The 19,434-nt window shown below is 37.3% G+C and overlaps 1 protein-coding gene across 4 annotated transcripts in view; it reads left to right on the forward strand.

Annotated features, from left to right (window-relative positions):
* Positions 1-19,434, forward strand: part of LIN28B (lin-28 homolog B) — a 133,140-nt gene that overhangs the window by 99,451 nt on the left and 14,255 nt on the right. The gene's annotated exons all lie outside the window — the stretch shown is intronic.

Consider the following 19,434-nt stretch of genomic DNA (forward strand, 5'->3'; position numbering starts at 1 on the left):
AGGAATTTAAGTTATTTTATTCATGAAGTTCTTGAGGTACAGGAATCCCAGTTTGGCAGTTGATAAATCTGAGGTACAATACTATAAATAGAAATTTAAATTTCTATAATGAAGTCATAAATCTAATCATAGCTATAAACCTTGATCTATTGTTTTCGTGCTCTAAGAATTGGATTAATACAGCCATTGGAAATTAATAGCAACAGTTTAAAATCTTCATCTTTATTAAGAATAACTTACTCTGACATTTAATATCTATCACCATGTAATAAGTAAAATTTGGATCTATAATATATCAGAAAGATGTTGCTAAAAGTAGAAGGGAAAAATAATGCTATAAGTATATGTATTATGAATAATTTAGCAATTAAACTGTTAAGAGTAGTAAGAGATAAAGCAGATAAATAATCCCATCACAGACTGAAAATTATAGGAGTACCTGAGGGCATTGTCTGTCTATTCTATATAGGCAGACCTGTTTAATTACATTCTGAGTGATCATATCTGCAAACACTTGAATTATGCTAAAAAAAAATCACTCATTTTTTGGCACAGCAGGGAATTCTCATGTCCAATTATAGTACATGGCCAGGCTGCTTTGCAAAGTCGATTTGGTGGGATACTGAGCAAAATCTGGCCAGAACTCAAAACTATAAACTTGGACTATGTCCCTCTCCAAATGATCAATATACGATGTGCTTGATACCTAATACTACTTTTTTTTAAAAAACTGAAGTTTAGACATTCTTTTATTCATATACTGTTTTCATTCTATTTTATGAAAGAGCATTTTTATAGTAATTTTAATTAATGCTAAGTGATTTTTAATGTTTTAACATAACTTTGTTTTTGTATTATAGATCAATTATAGGCTTCATTAATTAAAATTTTTTCCTTAAACGCAGATAGCCAACATATCTGAGAAATGTTGACTTAGCCACTTTGTTTTATTAGGAAATTCAAGACATGGTATAAAATGTAAGACTTTTATAAATGATGCTGTGAAAGGTACATAGGGCTCTTCTAGGCAAAGGAGATATATCTAAAAGAAAAAAAAGCAGTTATACTGGAAAGTTGCTAATAAATCTTAAAAATTCTCATCACAAGAAGAACAATTTTTGTAACTATAATGGATTATTAACTAGACTTATTATAGTTATCATTTCACAATATATAAAATACTGAATCATTATATTGTACACCTGAAAATCATGTAATGCTGGATGCCAATTACAATTCAATTTTTTAAGAAAGAAAAAAATGCAGTTTTTAATGAATAAAAGAAATGGACAACCAAGGAACACTTGGTTGTAGCTGAATTTCTAAGGGATGTTGTGTTTTTATCTTTGTTTACTTTGCTCAAAGGATTTTTTTTTTTTTTTTTGAGGGGGCAACATACCTGCAGCAGGTTCCTGGGCCAGGGATCAAACCTGAGCTGCTGCAGTGACCTGCAAATCATTCTTTCCAGTGATTATACTGGATCCTTAACCCGCTGCACCATAAGAGAACTCCTTAAAGGACTTTTTTAAAGTTTCAAAGAAGTGTGTGTCATAGAAAGAGCAGAGGGCCCTGGGACCTGCAGTCTGACTTGCTTTGACATAGAAAATCCATGAGGATAGGATCTGCTTTTCTTTATTTATCACTGTATATCTAGCTCCAAGCACCTAGTGTGGTATATAATTGGTCTTTGGTAGATACTTAGTATAAGCAGCTGTGGCCTTGGGCATTTAACTTTCCTTGAGCCTCAGTTTCCTAATCTGTAAAATCATTCATTCCACTGTTATCTGAAAACACACACACACACACACAGACAACCTAAAAGTTGAGAATTACATTTTGTTTGGCACACTTTCTGAGAACTTAAGCCTGGAAGACAGCCTCAGATAGTTCTAAGGGACTGCTCCAAAGAGAGAAGGGAGGAGGCAAGATATTAAGGAGTTTTTGCATCTAAAACCAAGTAGTTAGAACATCAAAAGATTATTGTTAATTAAAGAAAATGGACAGCTCAGGTTAATGAATTTAGTGCTTTTCTATGTATGGGAAGATGCAACAAGTCTGGGTTCATTGCAGTCATTCCTTTGATATACACCTTAACTATCTAGGACCTGTTTTCTCTCCATCCTGAATTCCCTCAGGGTGCACTGCAGGGGTGAGGCGGGTGGGGGTGGCTGCATTGGTTATGATTTGGTGGCTACAACATCCTTGTTTGCTGATATGGTTGGGCATATCCTATCCCAAAGAAGAATATATTCTTTGTCCACACCACCAACTTCTGTTGCATACCTACTGTGTGCCAGGCATTGTTCTCAGCACTGAGCATATAGTGGAGAATGAGACATATATGGGTTTTGCCATTCTGGAGCAAACATTTTGGAGTGAGGCTGATGGCAAACATATTTAAGTAAATGCTAAATGTAAAGTCAGGTAGTGGTAACTCCTGTGAAGAGGAATGTAGCAGGGTAGAGGGACAGAGGGTAGCAGTAGGACTCTTTTAGGTCAAGTGGTCAGGAAATGCCCAAGGAGTTGACACCTGAGCAGAGATCTGAATGAAGAGAGAGAACAAACCTTATAGGGAAGTGCTTCCTATTCAGAAGGCAAAACTAATCAAAGACTCTGAGACAGTAATAAATTGATTCTGTCTGAGGGGCTGCCAGCCAGCCAGTGTGATGAGAGTGAGGTGAATGGTGGGAGAGGTGCAAGATGATAATTTTCCCAAAATATATCTTCTCAGAATTTTCTGTACGAACATCTGTTTGTATTTTCTCTCAGCATTTTGAAGACATTATGATACTGATTCTTGGTTTCCATTAATGCAGTCTAATTGCTATTTCTTTGCAGCTGATCTTTCCTGTCTAGCTGCTTGTAATATCTTTTTATTCTAGGTTTTTACAGTTTTACTATATCATACACAGATATGGATTAATTTCTATTTGTTCTGCTTGGTATATGTAATAGTCCCTTTATCTGTATGTTAAAGTCTTTCATTCCTTCTGGAAAACTTTCAGCCATTCATTATCTCTTCAAACATCATTCTCCTTTATTCTCTCTATTCTCTCTTTCTCTTTCCTCCCTCACCCCCAGACACAAACACACATACAAACACATGTATATGAGGTACTTTATAGACATTCTTACTTATGATGTACTTAGACATGTTTATTCTCAACATCTTTTAACTCTTTACATTTTCAATCTTACTTATTCATGCTATATTGTGTAATTTCTTCATATTTATTTTCCAGTTGACTAATCTAACCTTTAGCTGTGTCTAAGTGCCATTTAATAGTTCAACTGAGTTTTAAATGTAAACCATATCATTGATATATAATGATTCTATTGATTACATATTTTCAAATATGCTTGGTTATTTTTGCTAGTCTCTTGTTAATTGTTCATTTTTGTAATTTCATGTTTTACTTCTTTAAAAACTGTGTCTCTAGCTATTTTATAGCCTGTTTTTGACAATTCCAATAAAGTTCTTAGAAGTCTAACTCCGTAGTTTGTTGTTTCTGGTGACCCTTACCTCATGTTGGTTTATTTCTTGGTGTCTCATTATCTTTGATGAAGTCATACATGTTTGATTATTATCTGTGGAATTAGTGCAGGCTTAAATTGAGAAAACTCTCCTTTAGAAAGAATTGTATTTGCTTCTGCCTGAAACTAGGGATTTCCTTAGCTTTGATCATTATAACTAATTTCAGAGATCCTTGCTTTTGTGTGGAAGTGAGTTTAGATGCTGCTGGTCCCATGACTAGTCATTTGTTTTTTCTAGGTGTGTATTTTTTTCAAATTTGCCTTGTGATATCTAGAGTCTTGCTTCTGATCATATTTTTAATTCCGTGTTATTTCTTTAGAACAGTGATTCTCAACCAGCATGGTCCAATCACACAGAAGGTATTTGGAAATTTCAGGAGGGTATTTTGGTTCTTTTCTGTACACTTGATACTCAGTGATGGGAAAGGGTATTTTGGTCATCTCCACTTTGGTCAACATTGGGGAAAGGTAGTTGCTGTCATGTAGTAATGCTAGACAATTTCTGTGTTTGAGAAAGTCTCACATAACACACACATTGTTCTACCTACATTATTACTTTTAGATTTTCATGCCAGCATTTGTATGGCTAAAAAACCTGTTTGTAAATATCTGAGCATCAAATTTTATTCTTTTTTACATTTCAGTACAAATGTACTGAATGGGAGGGACTCTTTGATCTATTCTAATATAACACCAAATGTTATAGATGTGAAACTGTACTATAAATCAAAGTTATGCTTTGTTTTGTTTAAAAGTCTTTGTTTTTCAGAAAATGACGTCACTGACAGCTGTGCCACAGATAATATTTGAGTTGCCAACACAGCACATCAATACAAGCATGCATTTGTAGTTGTCATATGTAAATATGTTGAAGAGAAAATTTGAGCTTTCTTTTAACAGATTTGAATTCAAATATTATCAAGTTAGCATACACAAACGAGTAAGGGTTATATAAAATATTTTCATCATCCCATGAAATACCTCATGCCTATTTCCAGCCAATCTTTGCTCTCTGCATGAAATCATTCTTGATTTTTGTCCCCATAGATTTGTTTTGCCTGAACCTAAGATAAATGGAATGAATCATGCAGTATACAGTTTTGTTTCTAGTTTGTTTTGCTCAATGAAATGATTATGAGATTGATTAATCTTGTTGTCTGAATCACTAGGTCATTTTAATTTCAATTACAGTGTAGTTTTTGTATGAATATTCCATAATTTGCATATACATTTACCTGTTGGTAAATATTTAGCTCATTAACAGTGTGTTGCTTTTATAAATAAAGCTGCCATAAAGTTTTGTAAGAGACTTTTTGTGCACATGTATTTTTTATTTTTCTTGAGTAATTCCATGAAAATGGGATTGCACGATCATTGAGTAGTTTTCCAAACTTTGTAGGAAACTGTTAGTTTTCTAAACCATCAGTGTTTGGTTTCAGGTTGTTCCACATCCTTCTCAATACTTAAAACTCTAGTTTGTTTTTCTTTTTTTCCTTTTTAGAGCCACACCTGTGGCATATGGAAGTTCCTCTCCTGATCAACTGGGAACTGCAACTGCTGGTCCACACCACAGCCACAGCAACACCAGATCCAAGCTGAATCTGTGACTTAGGCCTCAGGTTTCGGCAATGCTGGATCCCAAACCCACTGAGCGAGGCCAGGGGTTGAACCTGCATCCTCACAGAGACTAGTTGGGTTCTTAACCCACTGCGCCACAGTAGAAACTTGAAAATTCCAGTGTTTTTAATTTCAGTGTTTCTGTTGATGATACTGTGATAGCTCTTTTTTTTGTCTTTTTTTTTGTCTTTTGTCATTTTAGTGCCGCACCCATGGCATATGGAAATTCCCAGGCTAGGAGTCGAATCAGAGCTGTTGCTACAGGCCTGTGCCACAGCCACAGCAACGCCAAATCCGAGCTGCATCTCCGACCTACACCACAGCTCATGGCAATGCCGGATCCTTAACCCACTGAGCGAGGCCAGGGATCAAACCCAAAACCTCATGGCTCCTAGTCGGATTTGTTTCCACTGTACCACGACGGGAACTCCTGATATCTCATTTTGATTTTAGTTTTCATTCCCATAATGATGAGGCGCATCTTTTCCTGTACTCTGAGCCACTTGTATTTCTTCTTTTGCTTGTTTGTTTCTTAAATTGGGTAGCTTTTTTTGTTTCCAAATTATTAAAATTCTTTATATATTCTGGATACAGTCTCATTGACAGAATGTACTGAGAATATCTCTTAAGTCTGAGGTTTCTCTTTTTCATTTTTATATCAGTGTTTTTTCCTTTGAGGAGGGGAATTGCTCCTGGCATCTAGTGGGTAGAAGCTATGGATACTGCTAAAAATCTTAGGATGCATAACATAGCTCACACAACAAGAATTATCTGGCCTAATGTCATAGTGCTGAGATTGAAAATCCTGCTGTATCTTTATAGTAACTCTTGAAATCAGGTAGTTATCAGTCCATATTTATCTTTTTTCAAAATTGCCTTGAATATTTGAGGTTCTTTGCATTTTTATATAAATTACAAATGATCTTATAAACTGTAATTTTTTTTTGTCTTTTGTCTTTTTAGGGCCCCACCTGTGGCATATGGAGGTTCCCAGGCTAGCAGTCTAATCGGAGCTAAAACTGCTGGCCTACACCACAGCTCACGGCAACATTGGAACCTTAACTCACTGAGTGAGGCCAGGGTTCATACCCACAAACTCATGGTTCCTAGTCAGATTCGTTTCTGTGCTCCATGGTGGGAACTATGTAAACTGGAAATTTGATTGGGATTGCACTTAATCTACTGTATGCAGAATGTTGTTGGTGATAGTTGTAAGGAATCTGGGCTTTTATCTTTTTTTATGAAGTGCTGAGTTTTATTCTGGCAGGCAATTGAATTATTGTTGGAATTTTATTCTGCCAGCCTTGTTTTTATTCTAACTTTGTATAGATCTATTTTGGTTTTGTGTTTAGTCCTAGGTTTATAGCACTTCTTCTGGGATATGGTCCTTATTCCTGAAGTATGAATTTCTGGGATCTCAATTGAAGGTGCCAGATGCTGGATTAATAATCCAGTGTGGGGAGTTCCCGTCGTGGCTCAGTGGTTAACGAATCTGACTAGGAACCATGAGGTTGAGGGTTCGATCCCTGGCCTTGCTCAGTGGGTTAACGATCCGGCGTTGCCGTGAGCTATGGTATAGAGGTTGCAGACACGGCTCAGATCCTGCATTGCTGTGGCTCTGGTGTAGGCCGGCAGCTACAGCTCTGATTAGACCCCTTGCCTGGGAACCTCCATATGCTGCAGGAGCGGCCCAAGAAATGGCAAAAAGACAAAAAAAAAAAAAAAAAGAATCCAGTGTGGGAGTTCCTGTCATGGCTCAGTGGAAAAGAATCTGACTAGCATCCATGAGGACGCAGGTTTGATCCCTGGCCTTGCTCAGTGGGTTAAGGATCCGATGTTGCTGTGAGCTGTGGTGTAGGTTGCAGACGAGGCTCGGATGTGGTGTTTGCTATGGCTATGGTGTAGGCCAGTGGCTACAGCTCCAATTCAACCCCTAGCCTGGGAACCTCCATATGGCGCAGGTGTGGCCCTAAAAAGACATACACAAAAAGAATCCAGTGTGGTCTTACCACTCTGGCTGGGTAGAACTCCTGTATCTCCCAGCACTGTGTGACCTTGGATATCTGCTTTTCTCTCCACCAAATAGCAGCAGCCTCTTCCTGTTGTGCTCAGCAGTCACACTTAGTAATTGGGGGTAAGGGCTGCTCTTTTGTACAGATTTCTCCTATCCAGTAGTCTCTTCCACAGTTTCCACTGCTTCATAAACCTCTAGCTCAGATGTTTAATTCTTGTGCTCATTGACACCACTGTGCCGTGCCTGGGTTCCATCTCTTTGACCCTTAGTCCCAAAAGTCTACTTAGAAAACCAGGTCACACTGAGTGCTTACTTTGGTATTTCCCTTCTATAAAGCATCACAGTTTCCACTGCCTGTTGTCCCATCTTGTGCCTATAAACAGTTACTTCATATATCTTTTCCAGTTTTTTATTTGTTTACTAAAGTAGGACAAGTATAGTAACAGTGAGTCTGTCATGGTTAGACGCCTACTGAACCTGTATGTTCTTCATTTTTTTTCCATAACATAGATTAAAAATTACTTGTAGAAATTATTCATTTTGGGGTTGCAAGATGTTTTTCAGCCCCACTATAGCATTGTCTTATTGTTTTGTTTTCCAATCCATCAGCTATTCCTTGTCACCTATTACAGGGTATGGTTTCCAAAGTCTTTTTATATACTTGTCACTGAATTCATGTCTCAGTGTATGGTAGAGCTCAAAGATAGATGGTATGTTTTCTGCTCTGCTTTATCACTGCTGTTTACCATGTTATATATAACATGGGGAATGGGGCACTGCACTTAGAAATAAGGTCTATCTCATTTGAAGAGTGTTGTATTTTCTCATATTTTATATGTTGATTGTTTTTTGGATTGTTTTTTAGTTTGTCTTGACATGATATGCTGCTTCAGTTAAGGTCATTTCCTTTCTTGTTATATATGGCACACTACTAATATTTATCCTAGTGTTGCCCTAGACCTCTTCTTTTTTTATTTGCTGGTACTTGTATGGAATGGTTTCTCTTAAGTCCAAATTTATTTATCATAGACAAGTATAAGCGCTGACAATTTTATTATGTCTTGTAGTGTAGTTTTGTTACTGCATTTTTTTATTCAAATATGTATTGTTTCACTCTAAATTACTTTTTTCCTATATTTTATACTTAAGATGTGTATAAATATGTGAATACATATGTAGATTATATATAGATTATGTTATTTTCTAGGAGCATTACAAGATTATTTTTTATAAAAAGTAGACATGGGGAGTTACTGTTGTGGCTCAGTGGTAGCGAACCTTACTAACATCCATGAGGATGTGGGTTCAATCCCTGGCCTCTGTCAGTGGGTTAAGGATCTGGTGTTGCCATGAACTGTGGTGTAGGTCACAGATGCAGCTTGGATCCTGCGTTGCTGTGGCTATGGCATAGGTTGGCAGCTGCAGCTCTGATTTGATTTGACCCTGGAAACTTCCATATGCCACAGGTGCAGCCCTAAAAGGACAAAACAAAAACAAAAGCAAAAACAAACCAAAAGTTGACATGGGCCTGATAATGTTAAGAACAATTGCTTTAAACGTATAAGAGTGTATTTGTTTTACAATCTGAATCTAATTAACCCAATATCTGAAGTCTTTGTGTCTGATTCTACTGGCTATGGTTAATGGTGCCCTATTTTCTTTTTTTTACGTTTTTTCTTTTTCTTTTTCTTTTTTTTTTTTTTTGCCTTGTCCGCAGCATGTGGAAGTTCCCAGGGTAGGGGTGGAACCTGAGCCATAGCAATAGCAATGCCAAATCTTTAACCCGCTGAGCCACTAGGGAGCTCCTTTTATGATTTCTTTTTTAAACTAGTCATATTTCTTGGACTTATATCTATGGGAATTCTTTGACTCTTGGCTTGTAATACATTTTTCCAGAGATTTTGTGTGTGTATGTATTTGCTTTATCACATGCCTGGAGACACTTGTACCAGCTGGGAACCGTTATAAGAAATGCTCAGCTGATGTATGCCACATCCCCACGTGAACTGCAGTCTACATTGTGGTTATCATTTCGCAGGGGAGACTTGTTTTCTCTTCCTCTCAGCACCGTGTTGGGGGTGGGAAAGTTTCCATGGTATCCTCTTCTTCAGGACAAGTTTATTTTTCATTTGTCTTTACATTGTGGGTGCAGATTTTGGGGGGGGAGGTTCTAGCTCTGTTGGAGAGGATCTCTGATGACACCCCCAACTTCGGGGCAGATTCCAGACTTTGTTTCCTGCCCTTTTTGCTCCATCATCCCCTTTACAAGGTCAAAGCTTAAGGTTGTCAGTGTTCTGTGGATGCCTCCAGGGTGAGAGTCGGTTCAATGCTCTACTGAGGGCCCTGGTTTCCTGCTTTCACTTCCTTTTTGACTTCTAAGCATTCCGTACTTTATTGTCTGATCAGTTATGCATTTCAAAAGATGTTTTTAAAATATTTTGTCCAGTATTTTTAGTCATTCTCAGTGGTATAGTCAGAGTATTTTTATATGCTACTTTAAAGGGAATATAATTTATTGCTTTTTTTGGTATAGTTGATTAAAAATTTTTTCATTTTTACTAGTGTGTGTATTTAAAAAGTATTTGTGTCATTTTTCTTTCCCTTTTATTGAATTTCCTATTCACGTCTTTTTTTTTTTTTTTGACTCTGATTTTCAAAAGAAAATGTAGTAAACAGCTTTGGAAAGGGCTTATTAATACTCCACCCTCTATGAGAGACCCCTATTTCCTAAGATAAGTGTGTTTGACTTTGAGGAAGTTAAGTTTGATACTGGCACTGCAGTTCACTTTTAGCTCCATCATTCTGTGTATTCATTGTATGTTCTATCTGAGGCTCCTTATCACCTCCTGCTTGCTAAATCCATCAACCTATTTTAATACCTTGTCCTATTTGGTCACTATTAGCCACTTTCTCTGCTACAAAACTGTGCTTTCTTTTTTTTTTTAACTAGGGAAACACCTCTTTTTTGTCTTCCTGTAATTCTCCGACTCTTCTTTCTTAGGCACCTCCCTGGTTCTCTGCCTGAAAATTATTGAATAGAAGTATTTCTGAAAACTTTATCGGCAGGTCTCTTCTCACTCTTTACATTTTGCTGATAGACCTCTGTCCCATGGCCTTAATGACTGTCTGTCTTTTCAGTGCTGCCTCCCAAATCTGTGACTTCACCCTCAGGACTTCCTCAGATTTCAGGCAGCAGTAACTCCAAAGATGTACATCAACGTACAGTTAACTTTTCTTTCTCCTGTTTCTGCCACTTTCAAAACTCCTTATATAGTGATCACTGAAGCTTAGTCAAAAGCCTAAAAGACTTGTCAAAATACGACTAGATATTGGAGTTCCTGTCGTGGCTCAGTGGCTAACGAATCCGGCTAGGAACCATGAGGTTGCGGGTTCGATCCCTGGCCTTGCTCAGTGGGTTAAGGATCCGGCGTTGCTGTGAGCTGTGGTGTAGGTTTCAGACGAGGCTCGGATCCTCCATTGCTGTGGCTCTGGCATAGGCTGGCAGCTACAGCTCCGATTAGACCCCTAGTCTGGGAACCTCCATATGCAGCCGGAGTGGCCCAAGAAATGGCAAAAAGACAAAAAAAAAATATGTATATATATGTGTGTGTATATATATGACTAGATAACGGGAAATTGAGCTGAGTTCGGTCATTTTTGCCCAGGAGACGAGGCTGCTGCCATAGGGTTATATGATAGCTTAGTGGAAGAGTGTTACTCTGCGGTATTGACTAGAATACGTGATAGTAACATTGGTACAAAAAGTATGGTAGGTGGGAATTCATGCTTTTATTTCTCTTTGATATTAATCACTCTACACCTCACCCACTTTAATGATGCTGCCCTTTTGGTACTAAATTCTCTCTTTTCCACCTTCAGGTTCCAGCAGCTCATATTAGTTTACTTTTCATTGATTTTATTCTATTATTACACTGTTAAAAATAATACAGTGACTAATTTAATAAATTTTGTTAGTTTCATTTACATGATCTAAGGTAATAGTAATATGATCATACATGAGTGGCCCAGGTTGGTTGATAGATGTACCTGGATTATCAGTTAGCATGACCAATCTTTGGCTTGGCATGAAGGCAGGAGACCAGAAATCTGTCCCCACATGGACAAAAAGTGAGAAGACTGTTTATAGGTTTAGGAAAGTTGACCCACAAGTAAGCTTTATGTTTCCATTTTTGCTTTTAAAGAACGAAAAGATAGCAAAGATTTTAATTGTATCTTTTCCTTTTCTTTGAGCCACCCAAGTAGTATAACAATAAACACTCTGAATGGGATGATGAATGATGGAACTTACAGGAAAATTAATCAATATTGGAAGACATCTGGAAACAAGGGGTCAAAATGGCCTTGAATAGATGAGTTGAGTTAGAGTTTACATGAAGACATCAAAGTGGGAATAATGTAATAAAGAAAATAGTTCATTTACAGGAAATGGGTCGGTTTTTCAAAGGAGAGATGCTAGGAGAGCTTATATTTAGATCTTGGTGAATCCAGGAAGACACTGAGAATAAGACAGGAAAATAATGTCAGAAGGTACAAAGAAAAGCAATGACATAGAGTATCCTAAAAGCTAGATGAAAGAATAGTTTCTAGAACATAGCCATAGTGAGCAAGTTTCCCATACATAAAACTCTATTTTTCACAGATTAATGTCTTTATAATTTTCTTTATCTACAAAATTTTCTGATAGAATTTATTAAAATAAAGTTACCCTAGATTTGATTTTTAGGGACTCCAATATATAAATCAGAGAAATACTAAGTGTTTCAACTACCTGCATACAAGAAAAAATGCTTGGCACCTGCCACAAAGCACATTAATTTACTGGTACCTCATCAAAATGCAGAGCAGGATACGGTAAAGGAAATAGTAGTGGAAAATGAATGGTAAATGCAAATTTAGTATAGAGCATCCATAAGATATGCATAATAGCATTATTAGGCTATTTAGTTGGTTCTTTACTATTCCTAAAAAGGGAAATCTACTTTAAGCTTTTCCTGTCAGTTATTTTTGCCTTTTCCCACCCTAATTCCCAAGAACTTCAGTTCTTCTACTGTTAATTATCTTACTACTAGTGGGGTAGAAGTGCTTCAGGAATATAATATCTAAGATTTGGCAAAGGCATTATATCTACCATTTATATAGAGCTTTGTGACTTGCAAAGCATTTTTAAATATTTATCTCATTTGAGATCAACAGCAACCATGAAGTAAGTGGGAATCATTATCATCTTTAAATAATGATTCCTGAATGATGAACTTTATTTATGGTTGAGGAAACCCAAAGAGATTAGATGATTTATCATGCATCACTGGAACTATAGGGTGAAACCCTGGGCTGTCCATTATTAGGTTTGTGGTCATGAGCAATGTGTGTCAACTTTGAAACTCAGTTTTTTTCAAGTATAAGATGAAAGATTAACAAAAAATTTAATTACGAAATACATTTAATACATTTAATCTGCTCGGTAATCTTGGTTTCCATTTTCTTTTCCAAGCTAGCCAATTGCCTTCCTAAACGTATCCTCCTGTTTTCTAGTTCTGTCTTCTTATTCATGCCATATACTCACTTCACATGTTTTCTCTTCCATCTATATAAATCTTACTCATTGTAAATAGCTTTTAACTAGCTTGGTGGTATCCAGGCAACTCCCTTACAAAACCATTTCTATTGCTCCCAGTAATTGTGATGATTTCTTCTCTGGAAAAGATGTAACACTTTCTATCTTTTGCACCATTTATCAAATTCTACATTTTATTAGTAACAGTATACTGGGAAGAATAGTCATTACCAGCTATCATCTGAATCTAATGGACTCTTGTATAACATATTTAAAAATTTCACAAATCATAAAAATCATTTAAAAATTTTTACAAATAATTTACAGATATAAACATAAAAGGATGTTGTGAAAAACAGCTGGACTGGAAATTAGTAAGAATTTAAATATAACACGCTGAAATTTTATTCCTTACTTTTCTGGTGTGAACATACACATATCCACAATGGGCAGCATCCTTTGAATGAGAGTAGTTGCTCATGGAGGAGCCTGGGACATCGCCATCTGATAAATAATGATCAGATTTCAAATATATTTTAAGCAATTCCAGATTTTATTACCTCTGGTTCTTCTTGTACTTGTTTTGTCAAAATGCAAAAAAGCTTTGAAACCTTTCATGGTTTATAATTTTTTTGAAGAGAGGGTGGTTATTTTCATCAGTCAGTAGTAACAAAATGTTTTCATTTTTAGATATTGATTAGAATGATCAGTTCAATGAACTTTTTCATTTCTGTGCTATTTATTTCCTTTCAGTGCCTTCAGCATTTGTTTACCTGTGAACCATATCAAGTAAATTCCCTAGCACAAACTTGATAAAAGGTGAAAATATACTGTTAAATGTACTTTAGCAAACATTTCTTATGCAGAAAATATTGCATTATGATATCCTCCTTGTAGAGTGACTAACTGGAAAACAAATTTCCTATTTGTCCATAAAAGTATTTTGTTCACTCATTGATTCTTGAGTCTGAGAAAATATGCTTCTAGGATATATTATGTGACAGCTTATAATCTGAGATTTAGCTGATTAATATCATCATCATCATTTGAGTCTGGAGTATTGCTGTCTTTTTGTATTTGTGTTCTTATTCATCTAACGATTGCAGATTATCTTCTGTCAGTTTTCTTCTCTTTGCCATTATGGACAGAAAGGGAAAATTTCTGAATTCACAACTGTATTTGATGAAGGGTTAAAAAGAAAAAGACAACAAAAATCCTGTCTTCTGATGTTTTTATACCTTCTGGAAAGATCAGACGATACTTTGGGCAAATGCATTAAGAAGGATGATGAGTTCTTGATTTTGGCGCAGTGAGTTGAGGATCTGGCATTGTCTCTTCTGCAGCTCAGATCACTGCTGAGGTGCGGGTTCCATCCCTGGCTCCGAGCAGTGGGTTACGGCAAAACTGTTGCTACAGCTGCGTTATGGATTGCAGCTGCAACTAGGATTCAGTCCCTGGACCGGGAACTTCCACATGCTGTGGGTATGGCAAAAAAAGAAAGAAAAGAAAAAGGATGATGAAATAGCAATGATTTGTTTCAGGATTTTATTATCCTTCTAGATGATTACATCATTTTTAAGCTTTTTTTTTTTTCCTTCTATGAAAGCTTTAAATTTAATATGGCTATTTTCCAGTTAACAGAAAAGTACGTCATTATAGTTAATAGATCACTATGGAGGCAGATCAGAATAACGTTAAACAAAACAGGCTAAAGTCTCTAACAGTTTTGAACTCCAGCTTGCATGGGGCAGTTGAATGATAATTTATATAATCTTTTTTCCAAATGAACATATAGTATAACTGATATTTACAGTTTGACATTAGATAAGATTGAGACTGTTGGGTCTAGGTATTTAAAAATCCATCTTCTCCCCTTGTTTTTTCATCTCTGAGTTGTTTTAGTCTCACGTGCCTTTCCTCCCAGTTTGGACCCACTCATTTCAATAATGCTTTTACCAGCAAACTAGTCCCCCTCATCCCCTTGTACCTTCCCACCATCTACCTTCCCAACCCCAACTCTGCCTCCCACTGCCCACTGCCAGGCTGGCACATATTTCTTGGAGAAAGTCATAAAATCAGACTGAGTTGTGCATTATGAGGGTAGAGAGATACCAAGATCATAGACAGTTTAATCTGGGATAGAATCAAGAGAATTTGCGTCCCAGCACCGTCTTGCAAGTGAGTGGAGGGGTCAGTGAGCAGTAGAGGTCTCAACAGGACCCCAGGTTTCCTGACCGTTGTTTAAGTGAGTTTCCAGCATGGTGAATTGGGAAGTAGGAAAGCTGTATAAAACATGAGAGAAGAGGAAGTTCCAGTAGGCTAAGGATCTGACATTGTTGCAACTGTGGCACAGGCTACAATTGCTGCACAGGTTCGATCCCTGGCCCAGGAACTTTAGAAGAAAAGAAAATATGACTGAAGAGAAGAATCATTAAAGTGGCATGAGGTACTTTAAGGGGAATATTCTAAGCCCCCTCCCTGCACCAGCTTTATTGAAGTAATAATCAACAGGTACAATTGTAAGGTATTGAAAGCATACATCATGATGATTTTATATACATATACATTGTGAAAAAATTCCTTCCATCTAGTTAATTAACACGTCCATCACTTCACATATTTATCTCTTTTTTTTGTAAGAAAATTTAAATACTACTTATTTGACTAATTTCAGTTATACAGTACAATATTATTGTCTTTAATCACTGTGTCATACATTAGACCATCACCTTATTCATCTTACAGCTGAGAGTTTGTATTTTTTTACAAACTCCCTATTTCTCCCACCTCCCTCCAGCCCCTGGCAACCACTTTCCTATTATCTGCTTCTATGAGTTTGACTTTTTTTTTTATAAAGATTCCACATGTAAGTGTTTGTTGTTTAGCATCTGATTTATTACACTTAGCATATGCCTTCTCAGTCCTTTCATGTTGTAAAGGGCAGTACTCCTTTTTTTCGGAATAATATTGGATTATGTGTATAAAAACACCATATGTTCTTTATCCGTTCATCCATCAGTGGACACTTAGGTTGTTTCTGTGTCTTAGCTGTTGTAACCCCAGTGAACATGGGGGTGGAGATACCTTCTCAAGGAAAGGATTGCCTTTCCCTTAAATCTATATCCAGAAGTGGAGTCGCTGGATCCTATTTAATTTTTTGAAGAAAGTCTGTACTGTTTTCCATAGCAGCTGCACCACTTTACATTTCCACCCGCAGTGCACAAGGGTTTCCTGTTTTCCGCACCCTCACCAACTTGTTATCCCTTGTCTTTTTGATGACAGCTACTCTAGCCAGTGTGAGGTGATATTTCATTGTGCTCTTGATAGGCATTTCCTGGATGATTATGATGTTAGGTGCCTTTTCAAGTGCCTGTTGGCCATTTGTATATCTTCTTTGGAAAAATTTAGTTGTTTTTAATTATTTTAAGCTCCTTAGCATAGTTGGAAATAATTCCCAGGATTATGAAAGAGCAAAATGTTTCAAGGTATAGGAAAAATATGGTTACTGAGAAGAAACACAAAAAATTAAATTGGGTCCCATAACCCTGAGGGTTAAAGTTAAAGTTCAGTTGGGCATTTATCTGATCTCTTGTCTGGGTCCTGTGTGCTTAAATGATCTTTGCATCACTTGCAGAGGTTTTCATGGTATAGGAATTATAGGATAGTTTTCAAAATAGGTAGCATGATGATTCTCATACAGATAACATGAGCAAGTGTTAAAGAGTTTATTTAACTCAAATGAAGGAAACAAGCAGATGTTATACCCTTTTCAGAGGAGAATCCAAGGACCAGACACATTTGTAGAGCAGTAATATTGAAATTAACATGCAAATGGAAACAACAGGAGCCCTTTCCAGGTGGGAAAGGGAAGTCAGTTCATCCTGACAGAGCAGAATTTGCTGCTCTTTGAGCAAGAATAACTTTGCAGTTATTGGCGATTTAAAGAGCTGTAAAAGAACTCCCACAGAATCAGAATCAGATAATCAATAATTGTGAGTACTAGGTCTGAACAATGCACAATTTTACACTGAAACACAGCTCTTTCCTTCCACATATGTTGTATTCAAGTAAATTATAAGAATAAAACATATAGGAGTTCCCGTCGTGGCGCAGTGGTTAACAAATCCGACTAGGAACCATGAGGTTGCGGGTTCGAGCCCTGCCCTTGCTCAGTGGGTTAGGGATCCGGCGTTGCCGTGAGCTGTGGTGTAGGTTGCAGACGCGGCTCGGATCCCGCGTTGCTGTGGCTCTGGCGTAGGCCGGTGGCTACAGCTCCAATTCAACCCCTAGCCTGGGAACCTCCATATGCCGCGGGAGCGGCCCAAGAAATAGCAACAACAACAAAAAATAAATAAATAAATAAATAAAACATATAAAGGAGTTTCCATCTTGGCACAGGAGAAACAAATCCAACTAGAAACCATGAGGTTGCAGTTTCCATCCCTGGCCTCACTCAGTGGGTTAAGGATTTGGCATTGCCTTGAGCTGTGGTGTAGGTCGCAAACATGGCTTGGATCTGGCGTTGCTGTGCCCGTGGCATAGGCTGGCACGATTAGACCCCTGGCCTGGGAACCTCCATATGCCACGGATGTGGCCCTAAAAGGAAATAGAAGAATAATGATAAGACATAGAAAGAGAACTTCACACTCAGTGAAGCCATTTGCAGCTATCATATTTTAAAATGTTTATTAGTTTTCTGAAATACATACCTTTTGGAGCTTCTGTTGTGACTTAGCAGCTTAAGAACTGGTTGTGGTGTCTGTGAGGATTCAGGTTCAACCCCCAGCCTTGCTCAGTAGATTGCTGCAAGCCGTGGCATAGGTTGCACATGTGGCTCAGATCTGATGTTGCTGTGGAGTAGGCTGGCAGCTGTAGCTCTGATTTGACCCTTAGCCCAGGAACGCCCATATGCTGCAGGTGCGGCCATAAAAAGAAATACATACATTGTTAGATTAAAAAGATCAAGTATCATCCAGAGAAGGTTACCTCTTTTCACCACATCTGCCAAAATATTTTTCAAGACTTTTGTTAGAAAAACATGGAAAAATTTTTCAGTGGCTTTGTTTCTTTTGTCCCATTTAAGAGAATAAACCAAATTCTCCATGTTAATTTTACCAGCCAAATTCAAAGAATGACCCAATGAGGTGAAAATTCCATTTGTTCAAATGCTAGAGGAATTGTCTTCAAGACAAGCCATCATTTGGCTTATAAAATATGCACAAAAAGAATTGTTAATGTGTAGAATCTAGTTATAATGGTTCATACTTATTAAGGGTGTTGGACATGTGTTAACCCCGCCTTGACTCGATCCAAGGACCTGTCTGCTTTAATCATACCTACCTTTATTCTTGCTTTACTTTTTATGTCCATACCTACCCTTTTACTCATGCCTACCTTTAGTTTTTACGTCCATCCTTGGCCTGACAACCGTCTCTTTCTACACCAGTATCCATGTATTCGCAAAGTCACAGCCTTATAATGTTAAAATAGGGAAAGAAGGTTACTTACGGGATCAGTGATTGGAAAAAAGATCTGCAAGGATGCTTTAATGGCTTGACCATCAATCTCGAGTCATTTGAAAAGCTGGTTGATGTGAAGGGCAGCTGCAACAATAAGGAGGAAAAAAAGGAAGCAGCCATGAGGCCTAAAGTACCTTTTACCTGACTTTACCTTAAACTTTAATTTTCAGAATCAGATTTACACAGAAAGGAGATAATATCCCAATTTATGGAGGTTATCTGAACAGAGTAGTAATTTTCCTTGTTCAGTTTTCACCTCCCACCTACCTGCCTTCCTTCCTACATGGTAAACAGTTTGAGAACTGCTAATTCTAGGCAAAGGGCAGTATATAGCCAGTCAGAGGAAGACCAGTGGACTGGAGGGGGCAGTGAGCAGAGGTAATTAACATCTCACCTGTACTTCATCATTTCCCTAGCAATAGCTGGTGCTGGAACAGGAGATCAAACTTATCGATCATTAGAAGCCTTTCCTTGGTGACTTCAGCAGAATAGTTTTAACTCCTTCTGATTCCTGAGTAGCTAGAGCAACAGAGATGGCTTAACACAGTCTACTTTTGCATCTTGCACAGAAATTAATCCTGAGGGTACATTTTGGATAGCTCGCACCAAGCAACATGTTCTAGGACAGCAGGTCTTTATGTTTTTTAATGCTGCTCATGTAAACATTACCAAAATGGAAAGTTTACACATAGTTCTTACTAATTCAGCAAGATAGAAACAACATGGTATTAATACTAAAAATATTAATTCAGTAATACAGTAGGGAATTATCTTAACGTTATCTTTATGGAAACTCAAATACTACTCACATTATTACTTATATTGAAGGTAATTAAGCTGAGGTAACTTCTACGCTTCAAATAAGCATTTTAGCTAAATAATACTAATAACAACTCATTTGGCTAGAACTGGATCGAATCTTTTAATCCAGCCCTCTTTTTGTTTCCATCTTGCAAATAACTAGCATAAATCTGGAATTGTTATCTAACCTTCTGGGCAGTTCATCAGTCATTGCCACTAAAATTCTTGATCTCTCTACATCTTCCTTTCCTTTGAAATTTCTCATGCTGTCTCTTCTGTCTATATTTTAACAGAGGAGGTGTGTGTGACAAAATATGAATAAGTCCCTTTTTTAAAGTCTTTTTAGGGCTACACCCACAGCATATGGAGGTTCC

This window comes from Phacochoerus africanus, chromosome 2 (assembly GCF_016906955.1).
Source record: "Phacochoerus africanus isolate WHEZ1 chromosome 2, ROS_Pafr_v1, whole genome shotgun sequence".
NCBI classification, from domain to species: domain Eukaryota; kingdom Metazoa; phylum Chordata; class Mammalia; order Artiodactyla; family Suidae; genus Phacochoerus; species Phacochoerus africanus.